Below are 17,002 nucleotides of genomic sequence, written 5' to 3'. Positions count from 1 at the left end.
CATCATTTTGCTCCCAGGAAAGCCTGGCTTTGTCTCATGCTCAGTGCAATAGTTACCCACCTGGGCTTGTATCTCTTATCCAAGCATGCCAACTATTTTTTTCCCCTTTGTATAGCCAAGGTTTTTTTGATTTATTGTGCCTCAGCTCTTTCTGAGGTAATGTTATTATCTTGAAAGAAGATTTTCCTGATCAGTTGCCATAATAAACAAAGCAAATCTGCCTTGGGTGATTGCAGACATTAAGCACACTTGGATCCCTGTTGCTCAGGATTTATTATGGACATAATGTATCTATGGGATGCACGCAGAGGAAACTCAGAGGGGAAAAAGGGCTCCTATCCCAATTAGGCTGGTGAAACTAAGTAGGGGAGAATGGTGAGAGACACAGAAATAAGGATGCTATTTCTGATACTCCAATGAAGAAGGAGAATCTGAACTAACAGCTCTCCCAAAATTTCACTGTTCACTTAAAATGTGCTTGCTGCTTGTTAGGAACAGCCTCCCTCCAGGCTTGCTGGCACTGCTGTTGTTAATTACTGACTCAGAAGCTGTGTGAAGGAGGTTGAGGATTTAGATTCTTTGGATAATATAGAAATTCAGCCTAGAAATGAGGGATGTGCTGCACAGGTTTATAGCTAATAGAGGCATAGACTGCTTTGGGTTGGATGGGATCTTAAAGCTCATTCCATTCCCACCTCCTTCCATGGGCAGGGACATGTCCCACTATCCCAGGCTGCTCCAAGCCCCTTCCAACCTGGCCTTGGACACTTCCAGGGATGAGGCAGCCTCAGCTTCTCTGGGCAACCTGTGCCAGGGCCTCACCACCTCATAGGGAACAATTCCTTCCTAACTTCTGACCAAAATCTCTCCTCTTTTGGTTTGATTTGTCTCTTATTTTTTATTTCCAGCAAGTGAGCCCAAAATGACTCAAGGATTTAAAATTAAGTCTTAGTGCAGTACAAAATATTCTAATGTTTTTGTCTGGTTGAACTGCTCATTTTATAAATAATATTTCCTATTTGATGTTCTTCCCACCAAATCATTAATTCCAGTGTTCTTTGTGATCCCCCCTCAGCAGGGACCACAGTGTGATGGATGCTGTGCAAACCCAGGTCTGGGATGGATCCCACACAAACACTTCCCAAGGACGAGGCAGGCAGAAGGTGCTGGAAGGAGGCAGCACCTTTAGACTGTGCAAGTGGAATCTTCCCAAGGCAATCTTCCCAAGAACACCCTGGGAACCTCTGGCACAGCCAAGAGCTCAGTTGAGTCTCCTGAGTCCTTCAAAGACAATCTCTTCTCCCCAAATCAGTTTTATTTTCTAACAGAAAGCCAGTGGAAAGAACCCTTTGATTTCAGTGATTTAGGCAGAGTCCCAAATGCTCCCAAAAATCCATTGCTGCGTTCCCAAGCCACCTTATCCAATGCAGAGGAGAATTTTAACCTCTGTTTCTGCTGAGTTCTGACTCAAAGTCAGGTAAAGGGTGGTGGCTTAGCAGGAGCTCTGGCCCCTCGCTGGCAGTTCTATGAAAATGATTTATTTTTGTCACTTCTTGTGATTAGTCATGTCTCACATGGGGTATGTTGGTACCATCTCTCGCTCTCTTTTTGCTCTGCAGTTTGAATTCAGCATGGAGTGGGGTTTTTTTTGGCTCAGCACACATCTTGTATACAGAATACTTCAAGGAAAGTCTTTTTCTGACAAATCCTTGTGATGAGAAGACCCAGTGAATGATCTGTATCATTCCCATTGGGATCACTGGGAATGATCTGTATCATTCCCAATAACCAGAAAACCAGTGGAGGCAGATGCTAAAAGTTTGTAGCTCCCATTTCCAAGAAGAGCAAAGAGCCACATTCTCTTCCTCTGCTCAATCCTTATTCTAATCCTTGTGCATTTGCAAAGGCTTAAAAGCAAAGCATGTGGAAATGCCCATGCCAAGTCTGTTTGGTTATCAGCTAATTCATTCTCAGGAGTAAAGCCCACACTGGTGAAGTCATCCTGGGTAACTGGGCATCCTGAATGATTCTTTTTTTGTCAAATCTCTTTCTGAGTGATATATTCTTTTTTTTTTTTTTTTTTTTTTTTTTGCATTGTCAGGAAAAAAAAAAAAAGAAAAAGGCAGCTTTCAAGTTTCACTCAGTAGGTTTTTCACATGTCACTGGTGATTCCTTTTGAAAGGAATATTTGAAAATTCCCACATCCAAATTAACTCATGCAAGGATGCTTTTCATTCATGTTTGTCAGAGAGGGACTTTGAACAAGGGTATGGAGTGATGAGAGAAGGGGGAATGGTTTTAAAATGAGAGAGGGTGAGTTTAAATAGGATACTGGGAAGAAACTCCGTCCTGTGAGGGATGGGAGGCCCTGGCACAAGTTGCCCAGAGAAGCTGTGGCTGACCCATCCCTGGAAATGTCCACGGCCAGGTTGGAAGGGGCTTGCAGCTGGTATAGTGGGAGGTGTCCCTGCCCTGGCAGGGGGTGATTTTTAAAGTCCCTTCCCAGCTGGACCCTTCTGGGAGGCAGTGGAAGTTGGGTTTGAGGCCCGGCACGCTCGGCCAGGGCAGAGCAGGTCACAGTGGCTTTCCTTTGTCACCATGAGCTGCTCTGCTCTCAAACCCAAGGAGAACAAAAGGGGCCATTTGTTGCCGAGCTGCTGCCCAGCTGTGGCTGTGTCTAATCAGAGTTAATTATGGCCCTGCAATGCTCCTGTCCCAGAGCTCCCAAGGAGCCACCGCTTCATTCCGGCGCCTCCACTGCCAGTTTGGGAGCTGCCTATTATCAAGCACCAAAAGGTAGAGATTGCACAGGATCCCTGGCAAGCAGCACAAAGTATCCCAGCTTAATACTAGAGCAATGACTAATCAGGGCATCCCAGGAGGAAGCTTTGCAGTAGCTCTTGCAAGGGTAATGAGGACAATTTCCATAGCTGTGACACTTTCAGCCAGGCAAAATGCCACAAATCTTGTTTATTCTTATTTATTCTCTCCTGGAGCGGCAGGTAACACAGAGCCAAAAGAAAAGGACTTTTCCTGGGGGAGGGATTGCACCAAACGTTTTGCAGGATGAACAGTCAGGGTTGTTGTTTTATCATGGCAGCACTAATAGCTGAATTCTATTAATTGCTGAATGTTGTTTTGTTTGGCAAATACAGGAAGCAGTTTACATGGCTACGCAAGTGCTCTGGTTCCCAGTCTTTCTGAAATGGTATTATTGTAACGGGATAATACTGATTAAGGACAGTTCCCTGAGGAAGAAGGGCCTTTTGATGATTGAGTCATTTCCTCTCCCTGCTCGACTCCAGGGTGATAGCACTTCTCTGCTACTGCACACACCCTTTGTAGCCAGGGACTTCACAGAGGAGGTCCAAAGCACAGCCTCAGCCTTAGGTGGAAATGCCTGAGGCCATGAGTCCTAAAGAAAGCACTGGAGCATCAGAAATACATCAGCACTCCAATCAGAAACTACTTTTTCTCCCCAGAATATTTCACTCGCCAGTTCCTTTTCAAAACCAGTGTCTTTGGCTACACCACTCTGCTGGAATAGTCTGCCAACCCCTTAAAACTTTGATTTTTGTTCCCATAGAGGTTTGGCAAATTAATTTGCTAAAGCCAATTACACCTCTGCAAACCATGGCAGTGCAGCCTTCTCCTTTTGGACGTGGTCACCTGCCACCAGTGACCACCAGGCCAAGGCCACCAGGTCAATTAACACAGGTCAGAAATTCATTAACAGCAAAACTGTTCACTCCTAAACTATTGAAAATTCAGAGTAAGGGCCTAGAGGGAAACGATTCCATGTCCTCTCACAACTGATGGGCATCAACACTTCCCAACCACTCAAGCACCGGGGGATCTAATCCTACGGGCATGGTTGACAAGACCAGCCCTCAGCCTCTCCTTTCCCTTTGATTTTTGTTGCGTATTGCCATGGGAGATGCTCAAATGAGCTCAAGTCTAACCACGGCTTAGCAAGAAAATGTTCCTGTTATCACTTCCGAGCTCAACCCGGGCCCTTCTCAACGTTTTCCCTTTTGAGGTACAGTAATTGCTCTCCGATTAGGCAGGAAACTGTACCAGGGTTATTGCTCTAAAGGAGCCAGTGTTATCAAAAAACAACACATCAGGGCCTGTCCTCACAGGAAGGGAATCATAAGTAATCAGCAGTGCTATAACGCAATTGGCTGCTGCTCCCTCCCCGCCGAGCCCAGAAAAAAAGCAGCGTAGAAGTTTTTTTTTTTTTTGGTAGCCAAAGTGTTTTAAAAGAGCCCTGGTTCCTCTTTGCCTCCCTGTTTGGCTTCTCCAAATGTTGCTATGTTTCCTTAACAGGACATGAAGAGCTCTTGGTGTGTGCAAGGATGGGGCAGGGGGGCCTTCCTCCCAAAATCTGCAGACTGGTGCCATCCCTTCCTGAGTGCCCCCCTAGTTTGGGAGCAATGCTAGTCAAGGGCGAAGAACTTCCCTAGAGCAGAAAAATTATGAAGATCCTTGGATGACGCCCTTCCTGTTCTTTACTCCTGTTCAGGTTCCCTCCCTTGGAAAATAGGTGTTCCCCAACGCTTGTGAATACCCACAGGGGCAGTGGTGGGTGTAATGTTGGTTCTCTTATACAACTACTCACCATAATGGCATTTTAACCCTGTCCAAAGTGGCAAGGTGAATTCATTTCATTCATCAGGAGCTGCATCAATATCATTTCATTGAGCAGGACCTCCATCCATCCATCCATCCATGAACACATCCACAAGCACACATGCACAGTACTTACATCTGGGTTACAGAGCTCAGCATGTGCTACAAAAGGAAACAGAAATATTGAATTTGGTAATAATACAGAATCAAACTGGAAGAGATGGCCAGGGAGCAAAGGGAAGGTAGGTCAGAAAGGATTTCCCATATTGCTGGACAACAGGTGAGGATTTCAGGGTCCCACCCTGGTCAGGTGGTCAGGGGACATGGTGGGGGCAGGGGGTGGTGAAGGAGAAGCTGTGAAATCTGTGAGAACAAATTCTCCTGGAGGAGCATTTTAACAGCTCTTCCTGCTAGGCTGAGTCTGCCCTCAGCACAGAGTTTCTGGCAGTCCCTGGTGGATGAGGAAAGGAAGGAATAAAGCAGAAAACAAAAAATTCTGTCAATGGACCATTTTGGAATGTTTTAATATTTTGCTGTTTGGTGAGTTTAACCATGAGTAACAAAAAGGACAATACATGAACCTGGGGCTGTCAGAGAAGAGGCTGGAAAATCAGTTGGTATCAGCAAGAAAGGTCCCAACGTTTTATGCTTATCATGTGTCCCCAGAAATAGAAATATTTGTCCTTTGGTCGCTGCTTTTCCTGTCTGTTTTCCCCCCTCTATTAAACATGGAAATCCTCACTGCTCAATGGAGCCCCTGGATGATTTGGAGTCTGGACACGCAGGGATGTGATCACATCCCCCCCACAACCTCACAACCTCCCTGGCAGGAACCTGGGCTGCTCAGAACTCTCAGATAAAACTCTGAAGAGCCCAAGTAGGAGCATCTGCTTTGCCAGGAGTCACGATTTCCCCATTTGGTCTGATCCAGGGGTCATGGTCCTTCAGACCTCAGCAGAGAGTTTTTACCTCAAGGGGTACTTGGAGTGCTGAGCTGCTTTTACATCTCAGCTGCTCTCCCCAAAACGACTTTTGTCAGTTTGGTTGTTTGTTTTAGTGGTGATGTTTTTAAACTAAAGCCTGCGTGCCCAGAAGGCACATAAAATAAGAGGCTTTTAAAAGCCAGAGGATAAATAAAACACAACCTTGAATAAACAACAGGCTTTTGTCCTAATTTCCTCCCATTCCTTAATGGATGCTGATAAACTGTCTGAATTTCTCAGTGTATTAATGCCACAATGACACCAAACCCACAACTTCACAATAGCAATGATTTGACCAAATCGTTGCCTTTGAGGCAAGCGTTTCATTCCAAGTGGCTTGTAGGATATCATGGCCTTACCAGGCTGCTCCTTCTCTACCCCATCACAGATGGTTTTAGTGAGAGGCATTTGTCAAAGAAAACCCACTCAGGGCTAATAGATTTCCTGGAAAAAAGTATCTTGTTTGATCAGGTAAGACCATGCACATCATGTTTTGTCACTCATTTAATGTTCAGCACTCTTACAAAGTGAAACTGGTAAATTTCTAATTTAATTTTAATTAAATTAGAAATTTTTTTTTTTTTTTTTTTTTTTTTGCTGGTGTGCTTACAAAAATGCCACGAAGGCTCCAGCAGTGCCTGGTGTCCTCCACAGTGACTCTGGCCAGGAAGACCTTGCCTTTGTTGTTTCCGCTCATGTGGTTAATTCCCCCCCTCACCCAGGTTTGTGTATTTATGGACTTTTCCCTGTGAGGGTGGTGAGGCACTGGCACAGACTGCCCAGAGAGGTGGTGGATGCCCCATTCCTGGGAACACTCAAGGCAAGGTTGGCTGGGACTCTGAACAGCCTGGTGTCGTTGAAGATGTCCCAGCTCATTGCAGGGGGTTGGACAAAATGAGCTTTGAGGTCCTTTCCAACCCAATCCATTCCAGGACTACGATCCATGAGCTGTGTTTAAGCACAAGAACTTCTGCACTGTAAAACAACATGAAGCCTTCTTATCCCTCCAGCCGAGTGGGGATCAGAGCCTGAGCCCAGGATTTGTGCTCCTAGCAGCTTCCATCCATGAGTCCACTCACAAAGTGCTCTCCACTTTGTACCACAGGCAAGTCCAAGCAGCCTGAACACCCACCCAGAGCTTTGTTTGGAGAACACTCCCAGGGCACGTCACGCCCAACCCATTTTTCCTTCTGCAAGTCTTGGAACAAAGCGGGCAATGCTACGTAACATAAACACACACGCACCAAACACAGCCAGAAATAGGCAACAAGCAAAAACAAAAGTCACAAGCAAAACAAATTTACAGAAAAACACAACTTTTGGCATGTCTAGACACAGCACTAATTTAGTGAGTGTATGCACTTAATTTTTATTGTTTGGTGAGAGAAATTGTTCCTCCTCTGTATCAACCCTTTTGCTCTTTATTTCAGGACATGTATAATTTTTATTGAAGGGGGGAGGTGGTAATTTTCACAACCAGATTTAATTTTGCTTCAGAAGCAAGCAAAACATTAAAATGGGCCAATTCATAAAAATGTACTAAAATATTTCACATACTATGACCTCACCTCTAGGAATGAAAGCTGAGAATTCACATGGAAAGCACAATGATTTGTTACGAGGGGAGCAGATGGACATCATCCTACAGAGCAGGGATATTTGTCCATCCGCTGTTTCTTTACTAAAGGATTATTTTCTCACGCAGCAAGAAGAGAAGCCAGACCTTACATCATCAGAAGCAATCTCTGGGCATCCACGTGAGAATCAAGCAGGGCATGGATTCAAGTACTAAAAAGAAGAGTGGGGAGTTCTTCAACTCTGATTTTAGAGAGAAAAAGGGCTGAAAAAAGAGATTTTAAATTTATAATTAATAGGCATTCCAATCTCCAAGGCAAATTAAAGTTCTTCTATGCACAGGATTATCCCAAACCCAAAAGAAACGGAAGCTGAGCATTCTTCCAGTCACTCTTTGATCCCTAAAAGCATCCTGGACATCACAACGTGCTCTCAGTCCAGCCTTGGGAGCTGACAGCCTGGCACAGGAGCAGGGCTGGGAGCACCAGGCCTGGCTCTGTTATGATGAATTCTCTGTTTTAATGATTTGGAGGAAAATATTGTTCGTGAGCTACATAAACAATTTTAATTGGCTCGGGCACCCAAAATGTGCTTTTTTTGTTTGGCTGCCAAGGTTGCTTTCTCGCTTGCTAATTATGTCTCACTTTAGCTTTCAGCAAAAACAGGAAATAAAGCATCCATTACTCGAATGACAACTTTTCAACAAGCCAACATTTCAACATCCATTGTGTAATTTCCGACCCCGAGCCAGCTAGGAGCTAAGTGCCTTTAGAGCCTTATGTCCCCTCTCACAAGGGCCTTTTGGGCCCCTCGTGCTCCTAAATAATGTTTGTGTGTCTGAAACAGGCCAGACACATTTGCTGCTGCTACCCACTGCCCAAAGAATTCCCTTTCCTATCACAAGATTTCAAGGATCCTGAAGAAGATCATCTTGTTTTCCGAGGTCATGGAGTGATAGGAGAAGGGGGAATGGTTTTAAAATGAGAGAGGGTGAGGAAGAAATTCCTGTGAGGATGGTGAGGCCCTGGCACAGGGTGCCCAGAGAAGCTGTGGTTTCCCCATCCTAGGAAGTGTTCAAGGCCAGGTTGGACAGGGCTTGGAGCAATCTGGGATAGCAGAAGGTGTCCTATGGCAGGGAGGTTGGAATGAGATGGCCTTTAAGGTCATGGTCTTTAATGTTCCTTCAAAGCTAAACCATTCTGTTATTCTGTGATTCCAGGTGTCAGGCCAAAGGCTGCCCTCATGTCTGGAAAACAAACTGCAGAGGTTTTAAGGAAAGATTAAATGATGGTTTCTCCTCCCTCAGGTGAACACATGGTGGTCCCAAGCCCCAGCACCACAGAGGAGAGTTGGACTGATGAGTGTGTGTGTTTTCCTTTTACATCTCTGTTTCTTTAGTGCTGATATTGATTCTAGGCTCTGATTTGTCAGGGATTTTTAACAAGTCTTGCGAGTTAGGCTTTTATTTCCTCTCCAGAGATGCCATGTCTTTTGCGGTTTCAAAACACAGCTTTCAAAAGCCTCCAGAATGGATGCTCTGAGCCATTTCCCAGCTCAGCTGTGGAGGAGAAGCTCTTCTTCCTCGTGTTCAGCCAACGGAGCTGTTCTTGGCAGAGCAGGCAATAGGTACCTACCACATGGTGGGGGTGAGTGAGGATGCCCTTTAAATTACCTATAAAACCCTTTGATTCAAACTGCTGATGTTGCCATAGGCAATTTGCTAAGCTTATTGATCATCTTCTGTTTAAATTAAAGTTTGATGTCCTGGAACAGCTATTCAGCACTGAGAGCTAATGGGATGGTATGAGACACAGGGAACCAGAGAAACATGCACGTGGGGGGAAATGGATTGTGGTCAAAAAGGAAAAAAAAAAAGAGGGTTATATGCTGAATAAGTTCCATGGGTCAGTTAGCAATAAATATTGTGGTTGTAAAAGAGTCCAGTGTGGATGTTGCAGGTGGGGGTTTGTCTGTGTAATTAAAGGGAAACAGGCAGCTTGTTAGAAAACTAAAAAATTTCAGGGAAAGGAAGAGAAAAAATGAGTGTTATGATTTATTATAAATGTGTGCTTAGTGATATCTGCCGGAAATTTCAGCTGCCCCAAGTTTTTTGTAAGCTGGGCAAGATTTGAGCCAGTACAGGCAAGAGGTGATTGAGGTAAACATTGGCCAAGGAAGTTGGGAGAGGCTGTCCCTGGTACATGTGTGTCTGTCTCTCCATCTCTCAATCAATCATGCGATCACTCATACTCACACAAAGTAAAGCTTTGGAATGAAGAAAAATCAGGCTTTCATAAAGAATGCAAGATTCCTTGCTGGAGCCATACCCAGCAAGACTGCAGCTTTTTCTCCCCCTCCATAAAAATCAAGGTTGATTTCCTGGTTTTAGATTAGTTTTCAAGCTTTTCATTACACACCACCACGTTTGTCCTAAAATTAGTGGAACATGCACTTGCTGAAGGAATATCAAGATAAGTTCTATGGCCAAGTTACCAGCGGAGTAACTGAGAGAACAACTAAACTTTTCCAGCCTAGGCATTAAACTTTGCCCACACAGACCTAAGAAGTAATTTCATAGCCTGCCAAACTTATTAAAGCTGAAATAGTATCGGTAAATAGTGATTCTCTCAGATGTTCACCAGCAACTGAGCAACCTGGTCTATGGAAGGTGTCCCTGCCCACGGCAGAGGGTTGGGATGAGATGGACTTGAAGATCCTTTCCAACCCAAACCATTCCAGGATTCTATGAACATCTCAAGATCAGTTGACCACTGCTGCTGATTTTGGTCAGATGTTCTCCTTTATCTCCAATATTGCTGTAAACCTGTAAGCCCATGAATCCTTTAAAAAGGAAAGACTTGAAAGATACTTAGTCACGAGCCATCTAAGCATCCAAATTTTTGTTTCTGAGCCCACCCACTTGGCATCCACAGCTTCCCTGGGCAACCTGTGCCAGGGCCTCAGCACCCACTCAGGGAAGGATTTCTGCCCAGTATCCCACCTAACCCTGCCCTCTGTCAATGTGAAGCCATTCCCCCTTGTCCTGTCCCTCCAGGCCCTTGTCCAAAGTCCAGCACTCCTGGAGCCCCTTTGGGCACTGGAAGGCTCTAAGGTGTTCCCAGAGCCTTCTCTTCTCCAGGCTGACCATGAAGCCTCCAGAGGTGCCGGGGGGACCGTGGTGGCCGGGAGGAGCTATCACAGGAAGCCATCTGTGCACAGGCAGCTCTGCAGGAAACCCCGCCAGCCCAGCACCCATCTTTTATTCTTATTTCCCTCCCTGACAGTTTTTCTCCTTGACACTTTCCCCAAACGACACCCGGGAGGAAGTGAGTTGTCAACTGAGCACCATGGCTTGTTCCCAGCCATGGAATGCAAAATGCTTTAGTTAAGAGCCAGTGTCTATTTACTGGGCACTTATTTCCTGTAGGGATGGCTAACAGGAAATCTATTGGAAATAGAAATAGTTAGAAAGCTACAGTGGGTACCTTTAGAATCATAAAAATCACAGAATCAGCTAGGTTGGAAGAGACCTTTAGGATTATCAAGTCCAACCACCCAAGTTTTCCCGAGAAGGGTGATTTTTGTCTGGCCAGAAATTGTTTTGGTGACTTCTCAAAAACACAGACAGCTGTGAAATGGGGGGAAAAAAATCAATTACTGGACAAAGCCTGATAAAAACTTTCAAAACATCAGAGAAAAGCAATAGTGCAGAATGCACCTGTAGGACCTTAGTGGACACTCCCCTCTTGAAGCAAAGCCAATCCCACCTTTCAAATTAAAGTTATATCTTTTCCATGGATCTCTAATGACTTAAATAGCCATTAATTCTACAAGAATGGTCTTTCATTCTAAAAGAGCCATAGGGTGGTGTGAAGAAAACACAGAAAATGTTGCTGAGATTACAAACCATGCTATTGTACATATTGCCAGTGCAATATTAGGGCATTCATCCCACCTGGAAAATACTTTGCCCAGGCCACTGGTTATGCAATTTTTACATTTCCTATTATGTAAAACAAAAGCAATATCTTTAGAATATTATCTGAACAATTGATAAAAATCTTCTTCGATTGAAACTGCAAATCTATTGAACAAATCTAAAATCTAAAAAAAACCCTAAGCAAGGTTTATCAATTCAGTGTAGAGAATGTTGTTCTAAGAGTCTGGTGATCCTACTTGTGCTATCTTTAAAAAAAAAAAAAAAAACATTATTCAGCCTTTCCCCAAACATAAGTTTAGAGTAAGCTTAAAGCCTGTCATTTCTGCCCTACCCTGCTGTGGGAAACACCACTGGATTTTGTTTCACCTGAGGAAGGCAGCAATAAACTCCTTGAGAAGATGCTCGAGAACAGGCTGCCCAGGGCAGGGCTGGAGTTCCTGTCCCTGGAGGTATTTAAAAGCTGTGTGCATGTGGCACCTGGGGACATGGTTTAGTGGTGGCCTTGGCAGTGCTGGGAGAACAGTCTTAGAGGGGTTTTCCAACCTAAATTATTCCAAGATCTAAGCTGTGGCTGCACAGTCAGGATTTTGCTGGGGCAGTGGCACAGGCATATATTCCCATTTAGGTGTGTCCTAAGTTTCCTACTCAGCAGGTAGTAAAGGAAATGGAAAATGAGAGCTTGGGAAGGCCAAGAAGGCATCTCTGAGCCTGAAGGAGAAGTTCTCAAAGCAGAAATCCCTCCAGTCAACTGGGATGCTGGGGACTGTCCTGCCCTGCAGCAGCAGGAGGGGCAGAAATTGTGCAAGAAGCTCAATCGGCGCTGAAATGAGGAAGGAAATAATGTGTTAAATGATTTAATTCTCTGAGCTCACTTTGTTCCTTACAGATAGACCCAGAATTGGGGCTGATTACAGTGCCTTGTTTTGATTAACGGAGGGAGATCTGAGACCAAGACATTTCTATCAGTTTCAAAGAGTTCCCACATCATGTCTTTCATTTTTACAGTGGGGTCAGGAATTCAAAGAACATTAATCTTTCATTCTTTATAGCTAAAAAATTATTTTCAACGATGTCAGTTTAATGCTAGTCAACTCCACTGACCTTATTATACTTCAGTGGAATTACTCCAGCTTTACACCAGTGGAAGTAGGTGGTCTTTATCTGATGCTAAATGAATTTATGGGCTTTGAGTACTCTGTATATGCTTTTTCCACTTCTTGGGGAGTTTGATGGGATTTAAGGGTGATCAATTATTTTAGTTATGTTTCAGCTCCACATATTCCATCAGTCATGTAATGCAGCCAGAATTTGGAAGTTAATGGGCCAAGTGCAGCCTCAGATGCAGCCTGGGATGCTGTTGAGGCCAGGTTCCCCACCAAACCATCACTCCTGCTGCCAGCACCTGACAAATCCGAGCTCCTCTGTGCTGCTGCAGGAGATTAAAGCAACATTTCTTTTGTACTACCCAGTAATCTTTATGTTGGGTGGTAAAGTTAATGTACAGGATTGTCACTCAACCCATTTCACACCAAAGAGCCCAGAGCAGCTCTGAGCCAGCAGTCTGGAGGTGAGAGCATCACCCACCCATTCTTCAGTCTCAGAGGATGTGTGGAGCCACTAAATGAATCATTAAAAACAATTGAGAATTCCTGAACTGTTGTTACTACTGAGAACACCTCCACCCCCACGAGTCCCCAGCTCTCAGGAATGGCAACTCGCTCTCGGCTTGATGGGGGAAATGGGTTTTAAACAACTCAGTTCTTTAGTGCATGTGTTCCTCTTCCCAGGGAAAGGAGACAGGCTTGCAGAGCCCATTAGCTGTTCCACATGCACATCCATGGGCAAGGGGAATTAGTTTCTGGCCAGCACACAGCCGCTGGGTAACACAAAGGACAGACTCCTTTAATCTTCAGCAGCAGCATAGCGGTGTCCAGGCTTGTCAAAAGCCGCAGGAGGAGTGATGGCCGTGCTGCTGACAGCCTTCTAATTGGGTAGTAGAAAGCAGCTCTAAAGGATGTGTTTGTGCCAACAAGTGTGGCTTGACATCAAGAGAGATCTGCCGAGGAGCCGAGGGGGGAGCGCGGCAGCGCTGGATGCGCTCCGAGCTGGGCGGCTCTGGGGTCTCGCAGCCAGCAGAACCGAGCTTGGCTGCGGTGCTGGAAAGCTCCAGCAGGGAACACATTGCTCGAGTGCAATCAGGAAAGGTTGGCCTGGCTGCTCTGCCAAAACGAGCTGTCTGCGTCTTTGAGCTCCAGAGAATCATGGAATGGTTTGGACGGGGAGGGGCATTAAAGACCATCTCGTTCACACCACAGAAGATGGGAGGGGTGAGAGCCACAAGCACTGGAAACCATTTGCCCACCGTGGGTTTGCCCACTGGTCCTGATTCTCTCGCTCCATACCCCAGAGCTTCCAGTGCTGCCTCCTGCACTGCTGGGATCCAGCAGCCAGGACCTCCTGTGCCTGCCCCTGCTCCTCCAAATCCACTGCAAAGCGGCACCAGAACTGACAGGAGCTTAAAAACACAGGCAGCTGTGTAACACTGCCTTCACTTAAATATTAATAGGCAATGCTGAATAATTCCACCTTTAGACGTCACTGGAAGCCTGGCTGATAGGGAGTGTGTGATAGGAGCTGCTGTACCTACCTGTCACTGTGCTTAGGTGACTCTACAGCTCTGTCAAAGGGGAATTGAAACCACAAATTAATCTGAGAGCACTCAGCCCCTGTGGTTTTGGAATTAAATACCTGCTCTAAATATAAATAAAGGCTGATGGACTCACTAAAATATCTGGGAGAGAGCTGTAGCATAGGCAGGGTGAGAGGCACCTGGCCTCAGGTGCAGGCTGTGGCTGGGACAGAAAATGCAGGGAAGCACGTCCAGGCTTCCCAAGGCTTTGTTGTTGTTCCTGATGATTTCTGGGTGGGGACATCAGTGAAAAGGTCCCCAGAGGGGCTTAGAAACCAGAAGGGAGAGCTCCAGAGAAGGCTGCACTACAAAGTTGATATTTTTCTTCTTCTGGGCTTATTCCCACCTGAGAGTGGCCCAGTGTCACCTGGTCCGTACATGAGAGAAGAAAGCTTAGCAGTGGGCGGATGGTGGTGACCAGATGGGGTGGGACAGGACAGGATGCTCTGCCAGCAAACCACTCAGCATCCCAGCTCTCCTGCTTTGGCACATCCCTGCCATCCCCACGTCCTGCCAGAGCAGGGACATGGCACTGCTGGCAGCTGTGCAGGTGCTCCCGAGGGACTGGGGCCAGGGGCCCGGGACTCCTGAGGTGACTCGTGCAGAGAGAAGAGGTGTGAGGATTTCACAGCAAGAGGACTTCACAGAGACTGTCTATTTAAAAAAATGTGTCAGGACTGATGAATGCTCCAACAAACATGATTTTGATAGGGTCACTGTGAAGAGATGCAGTAACAGCATGGAGAGACCCCAGTTGTGCTGGAACCAATGCTCTTTTCTCCCTGAAATGACACTTCTCCACAGACTTGTGTGTGTGGGGAGGGAGCCAGACAACTCATACCCCCGGCATCCAGAGGCAGCTAATAATTCCCTCAGTGGTGGAGTGCAGCATGTTCCACTAACATTTGCAGTAACTGGAAATGTACCCATCCAATTTTCTCCTCTCCCCCAGCCACAAAGGGAGACCACTCCAATTATTTTTCAGACAGAATTAAGGCTGATGTTTACCATTATCTCCCTGGTAACCCTCTCCTCATGACTACATTATGCAACATAATTGTAAAGCCGTCTCAGCTCACTGGGGCTGTTATTAAATGTACTCTGCTGCCTTTTTTTTTTCTTTTTCCCCCAAGGTCAAGGTTAGTAATTAGGTGGCTAGTATGCTTGGGACAGAGCCTTGTTAGGTAGGAAAAAAATTAGCAGGAATTTAAAGGATGCATCAGGCATTCCCAAGTGATGAAATTTTGCCAGCAGAAGGTAGGCCAGTGAAGGAAGGGAATTAGGGGAAGTGAAGTGGTCCAGCACATAGGTCTGTGGATGCAAATTGGGTAGATTCAGGGCGTGAGACGTGTTGGATGAATTTCCACAGGGAATGCAGGAAAGCGAGCACTGATATTGCAAGCTGAGGTGAGCGTGGCTCCTCTGCGCTGCAGCTTTAATTGGAGCTGCTGGAACAATAGTGAATCGAGTTGTTTGTTTTTCTTCTGGCTGGTTTTTCTCCAAAGGTCCACAGTGCTTGCACATGAAGTGTCAGCACCTTATTGTGCACGGCAGGGGGGTTGGAATGAGATGGTCCTTTGAGGTCCTTTCCAAGCCAAACCACTCCATGATTCTATGATTCCACTGTCCCCAGGCCATGTATTCTTAGGGATTTGCTTTTGCAATGGGATGGGGCAGCCACTCAGCAGCTCTTGCTGTTTCCCTGGCCCATGTGAACTAGGTGACACCAGACTTCCTCATTAAATCCACCTCTCAATACATTTAATTAGGGAATATTGCTTCATTGCATGTTCAACCCTAGAAGGAATTAAGAGCAGAAATAACAATGTTCCATGGGGGAACGAGAAGACAGATAGGTTCCTGGAATGATGTCAGATTTCCTGGCAATATTGCTGGTCAGTGCCAAGGTTATTGAATCTGCCTGGTGGTAACATGAAGGAGTGCATTGACTAGAGCCTGTAATCTGGAAAAACTCCTTTAGTTGGGAAACAGCTTGGAAAGGAGCACAAGATGAAGACCTGCAAGTCTGCAAGTGTCTCTGTGCACACAAATGCATAATTGCATACATACTACATAGAAATGTGTAAAAAAAACCCAACCCCATAAATATATAAATATATATACATATCTGTGTCTGTGTACATACACAGGAGAGCCTGAGGTACAGTCTCTGGTTGTCTATGACTCCTTCTGAGTTTTGCCCTGAGGGAATTGCATTCCCAAGCCACCGTTTATTTTCTAAACTGGAAGTATTTGTGGGTCTCTCCCTTTATATGAATGGGTTGGGATGAGATGTTTAATACTGAAGTCAAAACTCTCCCCAGTGCCCTACTGGGGTCATTCCCATGCATCAGCATAGAAGAGAGTATTTACCATGGAAAAAGAGGGAATTACTTGAAAGGACTGTACTGTAGAGCAGTAGCCTTATGAAAACCATGACAGAGTAATTGGATCTGGCTTGCGTGCAAGGCAGCAAGAGAAATCAATAAAAGAAGAGGGAGGAAATGGGGAGGGGGACCTTTCACGTTTTTGCAGAGAAATATCCCTTCATCTGACTGCCTGTAACTAACTTTTCATCATCCCTGATGTGATCTGTAATTGAAGATTTCTCTGGGCTATAACCACAGCTGCTGGGCTGGGTGGTTTTATTTCTCTCCTCTTTGCTGCTTGTGGGAGAAAATAAGGCAGAGCAAAACAAAGCAAAACAAAACTTTGTAACTGCCCAGACCTCTCTGTGCACCAGGATCCTTATCTAACGTCTGGACCTCACAGTCCCAGGGCAAACCTCACTCTGAGTGTGGTTTTTATTGTTCTGGTTTGTTTTCTTCCAGTTCAAAGGAAGGGTTGAGCCCCAAAAAGAGAAGTGTGTCCTTGGTCAGAAGTCTGTAAGTTCTCTGAGTCACACTTCACCAAAAGCCTCCAAAGTATGTTCAAGTCAGTCATGTGGTCATCACTCAGTGACAATTCCTTATCCTCTCTATCCACCTCTGTCCTCGGGGAGGTTAGAAAATGTGCTAGTTAGGAGAATGTTGAGGAGGGTTTGATATGGGGAAAAAAAAAAAAAAACAAACAAACCCAACAAAAATCAAAACAGCACTTGTGGAGAGCACACCGACCAGAACAGAACTTACTGGCTGAAATCATATTTCCAGGTTCATGAAAAGGGAATAAATGCTTTTTTTT

This window comes from Anomalospiza imberbis, chromosome 6 (genome assembly GCF_031753505.1).
Source record: "Anomalospiza imberbis isolate Cuckoo-Finch-1a 21T00152 chromosome 6, ASM3175350v1, whole genome shotgun sequence".
Taxonomy (NCBI): domain Eukaryota; kingdom Metazoa; phylum Chordata; class Aves; order Passeriformes; family Viduidae; genus Anomalospiza; species Anomalospiza imberbis.
The sequence above is the reverse complement of the archived record's forward strand: the minus strand, read 5'-3'. Positions refer to the sequence as shown.